This window comes from Amphibalanus amphitrite, unplaced genomic scaffold (assembly GCF_019059575.1).
Source record: "Amphibalanus amphitrite isolate SeventyFive unplaced genomic scaffold, NRLGWU_Aamphi_draft 000276F_arrow, whole genome shotgun sequence".
NCBI lineage: Eukaryota > Metazoa > Arthropoda > Thecostraca > Balanomorpha > Balanidae > Amphibalanus > Amphibalanus amphitrite.
In genome coordinates, this window is record NW_024881771.1 from 604,133 (window position 1) to 617,181 (window position 13,049).

Consider the following 13,049-nt stretch of genomic DNA (forward strand, 5'->3'; position numbering starts at 1 on the left):
TAGCGGTGAGTGGTGCACTTTAGGGGGGGGGGGGAGAGATCTTTCGGACAGACGAGACCGTTTCAGAGCCGGAAGGATGATAGGAATTGGGGGGAGATATTGGTCTGGATAAACGTTGAAAAAAAAAAAACAGGTGGCGCTGTGTTACATCTGTCCCAAACCTGTCCTAGCGCACCGTGAGGTGCTGCTACTGCCATCTGTAGTCTGTTGAGGTACAGCCGTACAGTGCTGCCATCTAGGCATCTTGATACCCGTAGCCGCCTCGGCTGCGACCCTGCCGCTCTCCATCGTGGCTACGGAGATTTGAGGAGAAGCGGTGTTAGTACTTAGTACGAACTGACCATAGGCCACGCCAGGCGTTTTTAGTGCTTCCAGATATAACCAGTTTATTCTGGAAATAACCGGCCGAAGCTAAACAAAACAGCGCGCCTCTCCTCGGGTCATCCGACCTAACACCGTACTTTTCCATCACGCTGGCTCGAATGCCGAGTTTGAGGGTGGACTAAACTTCCGGCGCTACGTGCAGTACCTATGCTCCAGGACCTGCTGCAGAAACCTGACACCTGGTGTCAGCTCCGGGAACTACGATGGTAGTGGATAAGCGATATATGTTTGCAATGGCCTTTGATCTTTGCACATATATTATCATGTATGGAGCCGAAACCTTCCCTCCTCCCCCTGTTGTCCTATTGGGCATTGGTTAGTAAAGTAATCTTGCTATTCGGTAGCTCTTTGTTACACTGATAATTGATGGGATGGTCAAATGATAAGTACAGTCTGTCTTAAAAGTACAGTAGGTCTACTAAAAAAAGTCCCCCGCTCCAGAGGCGGCCGGCCGGCCGAACCCCCGGATTCCAGCCCCGACTCTATTGCGCAGGCCGCGGCAGCGACACGGGTCAGGTCGCGGCGCCCGGCGAGTGGGTCAGTTGGCGGCGGCCGGCTGTGGAGTGAGGACGCCGTGTGTGGGGCGCAGAGATGCCGCAGTGCAGAGGAGGGGAAGATAATGACTCTGCACGATGCCGGAAATGATGCCTTTGTGATCTAAATTAAAACACCTGCAGTGCATATCCTCCCTTGCCTCATTCCTATTTTATCATAATCCTTCAATAATTCGTAATGGCCATTCAACGCAAGCAAGCAAACAAAACAACCCGTTTAGCGGCGACATCATCTCGGATAAAAAAGCGACAGTGATGATTAGAATAGACTTAGCGCGAGGGCAAATCGAGAGGTATAACTATATGTATCACATACCGAGTATTTTATTCCCATCTAGCGAATTAAGATTGGGGATCTTGTCCAACAAGTCAGCGGCCGTTCTAGACACAGATAAATGCTTTGTTTTCGGTCGCATCATTATCTGCAATAATTCGAAGCGAGGTTTAACCCTCGCCGGCCGAGAAGAAGGGGTGGATGCCGCCACCATGTATTTTTTGCGGTAGCTCAAAGCACACTGATGATAGAAGGCTGACATTTCACACGCCTTACATTTCATTTAAGCCGGATCACTTGACATCAACCACGTTTTCAGGTCAGGTCACTTAACCCGCGCGGGGCTGGGGGGGGTAAATTTTACCCCCCCTCGCGAATTTTTGCGATATCACAAAAACGGCGGCGCGCAGCGCCGCCAAACTTTCAGTACCTTTTCTTAAATCAATTTGACACCTTCCCTGAAAATTTGAGCGAAATCCGTCGGAAAATTTTTGAGAAATTGACGTTTTAGTGACGTCATGTTCGCCATTTTCGCCTCAAAAACGGCAAAAGTTCAAACGCCGCTAACATCTTCATTTTTAAAGGAATCAAGACGTAACAAAAAAGGTTATACGTAATTTTACTTTGTCTATCAAATGGCTATCTCGGTTTTTTGAAAATTTTGGATTTTGGCCTAAATTTTTTCAAAAAACTGATTTTTTTTGGAAAATCATTATAAAATCCAAAATTTTGAGTCTATCGAAAAAACCGGAATATATGTCAGAGAAGTGGTCTATGTGCACCTACATACCAAATTTTAGAAGAATCGGTTCAAAAATGTGGGAGTTATTCAAAATTTTATGACGTCACGACACACAAATTTTTAGAAAAATGACTTTTTTGGAAGTTCTAGACCTCGTACGGAAACAAAAATAGCACCATTCGATTCGCCGTGAAAAACTGCATCAGATAGACACCTTTTTAGGCCTTAACAACCAACTTCAAAATTTGACCTCACTTGACCTGACCTTGACCTGACCTCGACCTGAAATTCATCCAGAGGTGGTCCATATCACTTATTGAGTGTGCCTATTGAATTCTATGAGTAAAATGACCCATAAAACATGTGTCGCACATGCCCTTTTCTATATTTTGTTTTTTGGTGACCTGACCTGACCTGACCTGACCTTGACCTTGACCTCTGAATGATATTGTATGCAACTAATATTGTCTTGGTAGCCTAAGAACACGTTTTGGGCGATCAGTCTCAGTCCATGACTCCATTCTTCGCCAACTACGGTGCAAGGCCGATACTGTGGAAACTTGCAATTTGTACCCTTGACCTGACCTTGACCTTGACCTCAAACTTTAAATTAAATACATGTTTTTAGTAGTTCGTGATGAGAGCTTTCGATTGGCGTTTGAATTTTCCAAATCGGACCATTAGTTCGGGAGATAACAGGGGGGGTAAAATTTACCCCCCCCCCCAGCCCCGCGCGTTCGGCTGGAGACCCCAGCCCCGCGCGGGTTAACTATGACGTCTTAAGTAAACCTCTGCACGGTTGTCGGTTATAAAATAATGCAAATCCGCAATGCACTTAGTGTCATATAAGCATAATGGGGAATTATGGAAACTGTTAATTTGACGTCGGGAATGATCTGAAACTATACCTCAAGCACATGAAATCGTGACTTCATACATTCTTGGCAAGGTCTAATGCTTCACTTTTGCATTGTTCACCTTGCGTGACGTCATTTATGACGTCACTAGGGTCATAGGAGTGTTTCGTCAATAACTCTCGACCAAAATGAGCTAGCCAGTCGGGACAGCCATCAATGGACTTTGCAAGACTTGCCGAATCAAATGTTATGCAACATGTCCTCCTTTCAACAGCTTCGTGATCTGCGTTGCCCTAACATGACATTGACCTGAGGTAAACATCCTAAATTGCTTCACCTAAACAAAAAATCTATAAATCGACGCGTTTGAGAACAGAAAACACGATTGTATCGAAATGACGATAATGCGTTTAGCTATTTTCCAAAAAACCGATCAAATGCCTTGGGGCCCTTGACCTGCCCTAAGAAGTCACTGATATTTTAAAGGGACTATCCCACCTTTAACCCGCGCCCCGTTGGGCTCTGCCGAGCAACGCGCCCCGTTGGGGGGGCCATTTTGGCCCCCCCCCCCCTAAGATCTCGAGAACCACGCAACCTAGCGACAAGCGGCAAACGGTGTTGGATAGCCCTATCAGGGAACTACCTTGTGACCCAATTTTATTGACCTAGGTCAAACCGATGACGTCACAGGTCAGGTCAAAGGTCCAATTTTCACCGTTTACAGGCATTTCAAGAAATTCGTTGTAAAATCGAGTCAAATGCATTTCATTGAAAATCATCTATGGGGAAATGTTCTTCAAACACATATTTTGCTATTTAAGGTCACTGATACCAGGTCAGGTCACAGAGGTCAGGTCACTGGGGGGTCACAATATGAAAGTGTCGTGTGATACATGTTTTATGGTCCATTTTACATGACAAATGCGATTATGTGGGTCAGGCAGCCTTTGGGGCCAGCTTAGGTCACGTTTTGGTCAAGGTCAGGTCAAGGTTGTAGGGATCATCTATGCGATTTGTCATTTCATATTGTCATTTTCATTTATATTGTCACCGCTTTATTAATCAATCTGTTACCTGTTGTCAATTGCGCGTCAAGTTTGTTTGCCATTTGTAAACCGGCCTGCCGCTGGCCTCAACCTTTCTAGTAACCGCTGTGCCATACGCTATAGAACGTGTCGTGCAAAGGTCACGGCGGCACCCCTGAGGCGGCCGCTGCCCGTACGTTTAGGAGCCCATTGTCGTGACGTCATGACTGTGAGCAAAGGTCGCGGTAGGGGCTCTCCCGGCAGCCGGACGGTGACTCATACGTTAAGCTTGTCTCTCGCCGCGCCTGCGGGCATATTGGTAGTACTAGGAACGGCCAGCATGTGACCGCGGTTTTCGGCGACATTGTCAATTCGTTTCTCGACTCTGCTGTTCGCTACAAGACAAATACACATAGAAAACGGCTCGGGCATTTGGAGAAGAGCGGCTACTCTGAGGCGAAGGAAGAACACGGAGATTCACACAAACGACCTGACTAGGTTGCACCGGCCACAGTCGACCGAGGTGGGCTTCTGCGCCCTTAAAGACGCCTCTGACTGGCCATTGCGCTGACACCCTGGTCGGACCACGGTCATTGATCGGACCCTGCCACTGGTTCGTGCTCAGGCTGCCTTAGCGGGTAGACCTGCTCGACCAGACGCCCCACTGGTGGGCGAGTGCTCGGTTCCGACTTTCACCGCCGGTCCAACAGCGTTCTGCTGGTTCCCGCCGATCCGGTTACGACACCGCAAGTGCCGTACCGACTCGGGCGTCCCAGGTGGGCGTAACGGTTACCACACCAGTTCGCGACCCCCAGGCTCTGTCAGCCGTCGTACGGCTCTCGGACGGACACTCTAATAGATCAGCCACAGATCAATAGATTGTCACGGACCGTCCGTCCAGCCACGCGCTACCCACAGCGCAGTACGACAATTGGTGACCCCGACGTGATCTCCGTTGTTCAACCTTAGCCTCTCGTCATGCCGGCGGACAGCGCACAGTCCGGCGCCGCAGCTCAAGACCCAGCCAGCGTTCCAGCTTCAGCCTCCGAGTCAACTCATCGGCCCATGGCTAGCTTCCGGCTACCACCATACTCTCCGGAAGAGCCCGACCTGTGGCTACTGCAGGTGCAGTGCGCTTTCGACGTCAGCGGGGTCGACTCCGACGAGCTGAGGTTTAAGCTCCTCGTCGCAAACCTCCCCGCCAACATCGCCGTCCAGGTCAAGGACGTCATCCGGTCATCTCGGTCTTTTGACGTGCTGTGTGCAGCGCTCCAAGCCCGCCTGGCACAGTCACGCGCCGACCGACTACAAGCCCTGCTCGGCCGCCAGCAGCTCGGCGATCAGAAGCCGACGGCGCTGTTGCGCTCAATGCGCAACGAGCTTGCCGCAGCCGGGGACGCCCCGGTTGATACGGAGCTCTTCCGTACCCTATTTCAACAACGGCTACCGCAGCCCGTCCGTGCTGCCCTCGCCCTCCTGCCAGCCGACAGCACGCTTGACGCACTGGCAGAAGCGGCCGACCGGTACCTGGAAGCTAGCGGACCCGACCCACGGCTATCAGCGATCGCGGCACAGCCGTACACACAGCCGGCACCGCCCATCGCTGCTGCAGTGACAGCCCCAGCGCCAGCTGCAACCCCTGCGCTGGACACCGTCATCGCCTCCCTGGTCGCTAAGATGGAGCGCCTGGAGGCCAGCAACCGACGACTCGAGGACGCCGTGCGACGCGACCGCAGCCGTTCCCGGCCGCGCCAAGCGTCTCGCCAGTCACGCCGCCCGTCACCGGCTCGTCCTTCAACGCCGCCGCACGACGACACGCTGTGTTGGTACCACCAGCGATTCGGCGCCCAAGCGCGCCGATGCAAGTTGCCGTGCTCCTGGATCGCCTCGGAAAACTGAGGCGCCCCGTGCTGATGGCGCAAAGCACGGGCGCCCCTCCTGCCGCGCCACTCCTCTTCGTGAGGGACACGGAGACGGACCGGCAATTTCTAGTCGACACCGGGGCGCAGGTCAGCGTGCTGCCTCGCCGCTGCCTGCCCAACGGGTCTACGCTGACCCCTGCTCCTGTCGGCCAGCAGCTCGTCGCGGCAAACGGCTCACCGATCGCGGTGCACGGCACCTGCCTGCTGGACGTCACCTTGAGTCAGCAGCACCGCCTGAAACATCGATTCTTCGTCACTGACGTCACCACACCCATCTTGGGCACCGACTTCCTGGCCGCACATCACCTCGTCGTGGACGTTGCCAACCAGCGTCTCCTGCGGGACGGCACCGTCTGCGCCAGCGCCGAGCGGTCAAGGCTGTGCTCCATCGGAGTGCGTCTCGTCCGGGAGCAGGCTGCTGCTCGCTTCGCAGCTGTCCTCGCCCGGTACCCGGATGTGACCTCACCAAAACCTGGACCAACACCGGTGAAGCACAACGTGACGCACCACATCGTCACCAAGGGTCCACCGGTGTACCAGCGGCCACGACGCCTCCCGCTGGAGCGCCTTCAAATCGCACGTGCCGAGTTCAACAAGATGCTCCAGCAAGGCACCATTCGACCGTCCAGCAGCAACAACAGCAGCAGCAGCAGCAGCAGCAGCAGCAACAGCAGCAGCAACAGCAGCAGCAACAGCAGCAGCAGAGACAACAGCAGCAATACCGGCAACACCACACTGCGGCTTCCTGGTGAGTTCTTCATCAGCAGCCAAGCCTCAGCAGCATCACCGGCCGGTTTCGTACAAGACCTGAAGCGCGCCATGTCTCAGGTGCGGCCGACACTCCCACGTCCGGTCCAGCGCGCCACGTACGTCCCGACGGCACTCCAGACGGCGACACACGTCTTCGTGCGCAGGGACTGTCACCGCTACCCGCTGGACGCTCCATACGACGGACCGTTCCCGGTTACCGAAAGGACCACCAAAACCATCACCATCGACCGTCGACAGAAAAAGGAGGTCATCAGCATCGACCGGTGTAAGGCCGCCTTCCTGGAGACACCAGACGAATCCGGTCATCGACAGTCTGACCTGCCGACTGTGCAGCCGCACGGTACTCAGTCCAGCGGCCCGCCGGCCGCGCCACCGCTCAGCAATGAGCCCAGCGGCCCGGAGCTTCTGATCTACGGTGACGCACCAACTCGCCCTGCAGCCGTCGCTCGGGCTGACGCTGCACCATTGCAGCCTCAGCCGATACTACGGACGACCCGCTCCGGCCGCGTCGTACGACCTCCGGTGAGATATCGCCATGTCACTTTTGTCCGCGACATGTCTGGCGAGGGGGTACTGTAGGGATCATCTATGCGATTTGTCATTTCATATTGTCATTTTCATTTATATTGTCACCGCTTTATTAATCAATCTGTTACCTGTTGTCAATTGCGCGTCAAGTTTGTTTGCCATTTGTAAACCGGCCTGCCGCTGGCCTCAACCTTTCTAGTAACCGCTGTGCCATACGCTATAGAACGTGTCGTGCAAAGGTCACGGCGGCACCCCTGAGGCGGCCGCTGCCCGTACGTTTAGGAGCCCATTGTCGTGACGTCATGACTGTGAGCAAAGGTCGCGGTAGGGGCTCTCCCGGCAGCCGGACGGTGACTCATACGTTAAGCTTGTCTCTCGCCGCGCCTGCGGGCATATTGGTAGTACTAGGAACGGCCAGCATGTGACCGCGGTTTTCGGCGACATTGTCAATTCGTTTCTCGACTCTGCTGTTCGCTACAAGACAAATACACATAGAAAACGGCTCGGGCATTTGGAGAAGAGCGGCTACTCTGAGGCGAAGGAAGAACACGGAGATTCACACAAACGACCTGACTAGGTTGCACCGGCCACAGTCGACCGAGGTGGGCTTCTGCGCCCTTAAAGACGCCTCTGACTGGCCATTGCGCTGACACCCTGGTCGGACCACGGTCATTGATCGGACCCTGCCACTGGTTCGTGCTCAGGCTGCCTTAGCGGGTAGACCTGCTCGACCAGACGCCCCACTGGTGGGCGAGTGCTCGGTTCCGACTTTCACCGCCGGTCCAACAGCGTTCTGCTGGTTCCCGCCGATCCGGTTACGACACCGCAAGTGCCGTACCGACTCGGGCGTCCCAGGTGGGCGTAACGGTTACCACACCAGTTCGCGACCCCCAGGCTCTGTCAGCCGTCGTACGGCTCTCGGACGGACACTCTAATAGATCAGCCACAGATCAATAGATTGTCACGGACCGTCCGTCCAGCCACGCGCTACCCACAGCGCAGTACGACAAGGTCAGGTCAAGGTCAGGTCAAATTAGGTCAAATTTCAAAGTTGATATTTTTGCATAAAATGGGTATCGAATCGATGCAGCTTGTCACGGGGAGTTCAATGGTGGTCTTTGTTTTGCCGTACGTGGTCTAGAATCGCTAAAAATTGAGTTCAAAAATTTGACGTCATCATTTTTGAACAGTTTTTTCGCTATAACTTGGCCAAAAAACGAGATATCGATCTGAAATTTGGTATGTATATAGAAGAGCGCACGGACTAGCATATATATTCCGGTTATTTCGAAATTCGGAAAATTTTAGGATTTTTTAAAAGTTTTCTAAAAAAATCAATTTTTTGAATTTTTGGGGGTCAAAAACCCAAAATTTTGAAAATCCGAGACAGCAGTTTTGTAGCGCCGCTTTTTGTCTACTAGACCATATAAAGAACTTTGAAATTGCTTGATAACTGTAGATTTGGTGAGCGTTTAAAGATTGCATGTTTTTTGCTCATTTTCGCTCTAACATGACCTCAGTTTGACCTCAATAACTCCTGACCTAAGATGACCTAAGACTTGAAATTTTGTGTGAAGGTGTCAAATTGATGCCCGGGAAGGTACTGAAAATTTAGCGGCGCTGCGCGCCGCCGTTTTCTTGCTATTCAGGAAAAACCACAGGGGGGGCCAAAATGGCCCCCCCCCAACGGGGCGAGGGTTAACATGGGGTTTGAGTTGAGATAGCCAAGTTTGCGGCGAGGTTCAGAAACCACTATCTATCTAGGTTGCAACCCCCGCGGCCTCTTGGTGTTGAGGAAATTCGTTCCCTTCATTTGAAAATGGGCCTTGTACAAGGCCCTATCTTCAACATGGAGCGATCGTTAGTGTGACGTCACCTCGTTTAGTCATTCTGATTTTAATGGGTTTGTTCGTTGAAAAATCGCTTAAAACTTGGTCTGAACTTTGTTGTGGTGCCTACAGAGTAAAAAGAATCAGCTTTATGGCAGTAATGTGGCCTGGGGAAGGAGGTAATTTTGGGCTGTGACGTCACATATTTGAAAGTTTGTGTTTGGAATATGGGAAGCCTAAGATGTTTAATGAAAAATAAATGCCAGAACCGTGTTCCTGGTCATCCAATCTATAAAGTCGGGCACAATTTAACTGGTTTTAACAACATTTTAGAAGGTGGGATAGTCCCTTTAAAATGGGGTACCAGTCGCTGCGTCACGTAACGACGCAAGCGCTCGTTTTTTCCCGCGAGGCTCTAGCAGCTAGCTCAATTATAGGAGCTAAACATGGGGTTGGGGAAACGCTCCCTTCTCACTCACTATTTGGCCGGGATAGTGTTTGCAATTATTGTTAAAATCTAGCATCTTAAGATTTCAAATGACCCATTTTTTCCACCCAAGTCTTTCAATTCAAGGTTATAACACCAGGGCACGTCAAGTGACCTTACCTACCTCAAGGAAAGTTCCTCTGCTCATCATATCTAGATACACCGACTAACCGATCGCTTCAGAACTTTCAGCGATTTTAAAGGGACCCTCCCACCTTCAAAAAAGTTTATGAATTGGCATGAAAAAGATGTCGCTCGGTTCAGAAAGAGCAAAAACGAATATCTACCAAATTTCACCGAAAAATATTCACCGGTTTTCAAGATATTAGACTTTTACTTTTGTTTACTTTTTGGGATATCCGCTGTTCCTAGCGACTTTATTTGGAAGCAATAGTTTGGCAGCTGAAAGTGCGGCATTTGTTGCGCGCAAAGCAGCATATACCACCGCGTGCTACAAAACGTTTTAGTCAAACATTTAAAAATCGTTAGATATCTGCGCTGACGTCACACATTCAGAGGGGTATTCCTATGCATTAGCCCCTCTGAATCAAAATGCTGCAATTTTGAAATTCAATATTTCTGATTTAAGGCATTTCTCGATGTTGTGAGTGCCGAAACCGGTAATTGTGAGCCAGGGACCCCATTTTGGCTATGTCAACTCAAATCTAATGTTAAGGTGGGAGGGTCCCTTTAATGGGCAACAGTATACCTATGTATTTGAAACGTTTGCTTTGCAAGTTTGACATTGTTGACAGAAAGGCCGGGTCAATTTTGAGATCACTCAAGTCAATGGGAGAAAATTGACCTGCGCTTTTTGGACGGAACGCATAACATGTGGTGCTTGATGAGATACAATACTGAATGATAAAATTGTTTGTTTTGTTGGGGGCCATCTTTTTCGGTCTGAAAAGGCCCTTGCAGAGCTATGACATAACTATGCTCTGGTGTAGTAATTTGGTTGTGCGAGCCAGCGACAGTGATCTGCGGAAGCGAGACTGTTCCCGTGGGACGATTGCCCTTTCGGGACGGTCCAGACGTCTCCCAAACGGTCACCCGAAGAGGATTATGTGTCCTGGAATGGATCCGACATCAACTACAGGTTGGCTGGTGGGGTGACCTCCAGTCCAGAGAGGGAAGCATGAAGACTAGGGGCGATGCGGATTGGTTTTTCTTGAGGATAGCGAGGACGGAAGCTTCCTTATACTGAATGTATCTCAGGCTGTTAAATCTCCTAAGCGTTTTTCTCGACATCGTCAAGGTGTCATCAACAAAAATATGAATGAAATCTGGGAGGATAAACTAAATATAGAAATTGTGGCCAACAGAACATTGTCAGTTACGTTCAACATACTCGTAAGCATGTTCACACACCCAGCTTACATACATGAGCATGTAATAATTATTTTTGATAAACATGCTTAAGTTATGAAGTCATCTGAAGTGTTTGTAAAGTTCCACGATACGGATCTAATATCTTGCTATGCATTATGACCATTTCTGGTCAGGTCATGTCTTTGAACTTTGGCCAAATTTTTCAAGTGACCTTTAACCCTATTAGTGGCAGGGGGGGGGGGGGGTTGTTTTTATCCACCCCTCAGGTTTTTCGGGAATATCTCCGAAGCCGCTGAAGCTACGATGCTGAAATTTTCTGACTTTTCCTAAAACTAAATTGGGCACATTCCCTGAAAATTTCAAGTTCATAACTTTACCAGGGGCGGCTCCAGAGCACTGGGAATTGGGGGGTCCTATTCGTGAAGCGAGTCATTGGGGCGAAGATCACGATGCTTCACCAGTTTTACGAACAGTGAATAAAAGGTAGCATGTGATAACATATACAGTTATTGTGCATCCTCTTTTGACACGTTTTTGCTATAATAGGCGGATCCAGGCGTCCAAAAAGGGGGGTTATGTTTTACCTCCCAACATAGGTGCCCTGACACCGCCTATGCATTACCAATACAATTTTAGTCGTTCTCTCATAAGAAAATTATAACATAACAAGACCATTACCACCCTTTTTAGAAACAGTACCAACAAAAACCTTTTTTACTATACTTTTTGTGTACCCCCAATCTCAATGATCTGTATCCGCCTATGATTTTTGAAAATGCATATTTTTAGGATCCATGTGAATTCCTGATTCATTCTCTATCGATCGGCAAAAGTTGCGTTAAGATTGGTTCAGAAACCTGGCCGTGATAAACAGTCTAAAATGTATCTGCAATTTGCCCGTTTTTACCCCCCTCTACCCCCCCTATTGACATTTTTTAATTTTTATTTTTTAGAAATGTAGATCACGTTGAGGGAAATCGAATGCCGTTTGAATTTTGAAAATCGGCCCGTTAGATCTCGAGATATCAAGGGGGGGTCGTAAACAGCCCCCCCCCCCCTGCCACTAATAAGGGGTAGCCAGGAGCCTGCCACTAATAGGGTTAAAGATCAACTTTTGATTCATTCGAAGCGTTTTGATAAGAGGAACACGAGGCTGGTAAAATTAATTTCATGCAAGTTTTAAGCTAAAAACTTTAAAGTGTTTGAGGAAAAGCAATTGGTTTTCTCATAAAACCGATGGTAGCAGTTGTCGTTATTTGCATGCTAAGCCGTTGACCTTAATTAAATCTGACAAAATAATTCAGACGTAGCGGTAAACGAGCTTATTGTTGTGTTAGGTTAGGCTCTTTCGGTCGATTTCAGAGTGGGAAGGATGATAGGAATTAGGGGGAGACAGGGGGCTTGGGCGGGAGTCCTGGACCTCATGCTCCGCTGGGGCCAAGCCCATCACGTGGTTGGATTGCTCTGACACATGGATAGCCCTGGGCGGTGTTTCACGGCCCCGCGCTGCAGCACGCTGCGCTGCGCTGCTGCATTGTTGCGGCGGTTGATATGAATTCGGCTCCACGCTAGCGTTGCGAGCTTCCGAGTCTGTTCATGTTTCCATGGAAATTGGAAACCCAATGCACGGTGCGCGCAACGCACCCTGTCTAAGCAAAATTTTACCATCGATGACCTCTAGTGACATGACCTCTGGCTATGACCCGATCCAAAATTGGCTGAAGTATTTTTTTCTTCTTTTTGCTACTTTTGACGCTACTTCAAATACCACTTAAATACCCAAAGCTGAGTTATAAGAATGATGCTCAATCCCCATTTCCCCTCCAACAGGGCGCGAGAGTCTAGGCGTTCCTGTGGGGCACGGGCTAACAATGACTATCTCATAATCATTTTGGCCATGAACATCTACTGCCATTCTTTAACACCAGTTTCGCTGCGCTGAGCGGTGGTCGTCCCGTTTGTTGGATTTTACAGCTGGCTGGCGGAAAGCGTTACCGGCCGCCCGTCCACCGCCCGCGGGCCGGACCGAGCGGTCCCGCTGACCCTACCTGACCTGAACCCGGCGCGATATGGGACAGGCAGACGGGGGTTCGGCTCAGCGAAGGCAGCGCCCACTGGTGCTGGGGACTTTTTTAATAGACCTACTGTACCTCGCAAAGTGACGGTGGATCCATCAATCCTGACCGAGGAAGGGCCTGCTAAATTTGAGTAACCGAAGCAATTGACATCCTCGTCCATTCCCCAGGTCAATTGCTTCGGTGACTTTCAAATTATGGCAGGCCCTTCCTCGATCAGGCTTGATGGATCCACCGTCACTTTGCGCGATACTTTTAAGACAGACTGT